Source organism: Sparus aurata, chromosome 17 (genome assembly GCF_900880675.1).
Source record: "Sparus aurata chromosome 17, fSpaAur1.1, whole genome shotgun sequence".
Lineage (NCBI taxonomy): Eukaryota > Metazoa > Chordata > Actinopteri > Spariformes > Sparidae > Sparus > Sparus aurata.
In genome coordinates this window covers 1022939-1025066 of record NC_044203.1, presented here as the reverse complement: position 1 = coordinate 1025066, position 2128 = coordinate 1022939, and the positions used below count along the sequence as shown (strand labels likewise).

The 2128-nt window shown below is 42.2% G+C and overlaps 1 long non-coding RNA gene across 1 annotated transcript; it reads left to right on the top strand.

Annotated features, from left to right (window-relative positions):
- The first annotated feature begins 966 nt into the window (after positions 1–966).
- LOC115568117 (uncharacterized) lies at positions 967–1869 on the top strand. Its single transcript, XR_003981333.1, has 3 exons — positions 967–986; positions 1701–1766; positions 1856–1869. It is a non-coding gene; the product is annotated as an uncharacterized LOC115568117 (long non-coding RNA).
- Positions 1870–2128: the final 259 nt, after the last annotated feature.

Here is a 2128-nt window from a genome sequence, read left to right as displayed (position 1 = left end):
TGCTAAATAAACACAGCTAAATACTTGCACATGCAGACATTTACCTAGGACACGCATTACATAATGTGCAAGATCAGAAATGTAATACACACAATGATTCTGCTGTAGCACTAACTTGTGTGGTCAGAGAAGCTAACGTTAGCGGTTAGCTGCTAACCTTACCTTGTTCTCAATGGCAAAACACACAGTACATCACTCAAGAGTCCACCCTTATCTACAGAAACACACGGGAAATGATTTGTATACTTACATGTCCCTCATCTGCAGGTATTCCGACATGGTGCTTCATAACATAAGGGCGGATCTCCGAGAAGGTAACGCTGTTGCTGGTGGGTGAGCCACCTTAGGTATGCGGTGAAGGGAGCGGATAGTGCCCACTAAACATTAGACGTCTTATGAACGTGCAGATCATATTGCGTCCGTCAGTCCAAGACCAATTGTGGACCTCTTCACGACGTACAAACTAGGTCCACAATTTGGACGTCTAATCATGACCCCACTTGGACGTCAATATGCAGTTGAACATTTGAACGTCGGGCTAGGTCACTTTTTTGGACGTCTAAGAAAGGTGCAGGGAATTGACATGATGTAAGTAATTTATTTATTTATTATTATCATCATCATCATCATCATCATTATTATTATTATTATTATTATTATTATTAATATTATCATCATCATCATAGGAGTAGTACTAGTAGTATGGACATGATTATTTTGTGATTAAACATTAGTTTTGAATGAAAGAAATGTTTTTGTTTGTTTACATTTTCCTGTTTTTCTTTTCTAAAACAGTGTAATTCTGTTTAATACAAAAATATATATATACATACAGTCAACGCCATTTTGATTGGCTGAGGCATTGCGTCATTACAACGTACATCCTAATAGCCACTCCCATTGGCCCAGGTGTTTGTCTTTGTTTGAAGCAATTGGCCGCTCGGCAACTTACAGCAGTCTGAAAAGCAGCGTCCACTAAATTGCAGGTTAGTTCGGTCAGCTCATAGACCCACACGTTAATTTTATGTTCATTTATGCATTTATAGCGTTTGCCGTTTTAGCTTTGTTGTGTTAATCTACTTCAAATCTGTTGTCGCTATAATTAGCATTACATCTGCTAACGTTAGCTTTTGAACACAACCAACTTTGTTTATAACAAAGCCGGCGAAAAATCAATACATAGAGTGACGCGCTTGAGCCGTGGGCTGTTACCCAACCATCATCGGCAACAGGAGCCTCCAGTGTTAATGAGCAGGACGGCCATTGTGGTGAGCTGGGAAGCGGGTGTTAGCAGCGGATGTTAACCGCTACCGCTTGTCGAAGTTAGCATAAAGCTACCTCATCACAACGGCCATCACACTTGTTAAGTTACCGGTCAAGGCTTTTTTGTCGGTGACGGCCGTGTATGGGTCCGTGGCTCCAGCGCTTCACTCAGACTGTATTTATTTTTCTGTGCGGTGCTGCTGCTGACAGAGACGTGCCTGCACTTGCTAATATCCGGGACAGCTAATGGGGCTAGCAGCACAACAAAACAAAACAAAGCAAAATACTAATATACAGGCGGGAGGAGGGGGAGCTTCAGACACAACCACGTGGGGGTTCGCAGCCAAATGCATAACAATTTAGTGCAATGGAGTACTGAGTTCAGTATTGTAAAGCTTTAGTTGGGTGTTTCTAAATCAGTCTTATCCTTTTGTCAGGTGGTGTTTGGTCCTCTTTTGAAAGTGGAGTGGGGTTTCCAGCCCTTTGGAAGCCACCTAAACAAGGTACAGATTGTGACCTCATGCTCCTTTGCACACACCCAGGCAAATAAATTGTAAGACTAAACAGACTTATACTGCATCTGTGTCTACAGATGGCTATGAAAATGAGAGAATGGTGCAAACACCTAAGAGACATGGATGAACTTCTACGTTATGACAGCGAAGATGGACATCAGAGCATTGACATTAATATTGATGTTGTGGCTGGGAGTTGTAGCAGTGTAGTTGTAGCAGTGTGCCTGGGACCCCACGCAGTTTAACAAGTGACAGCGTTTCTGAGACATCACATGGTTTTGATTTTGACACTGATGTGGACTATTTGGCCACTGACTCTGAATATGAACCAAATGATGATGAAGCCGAAG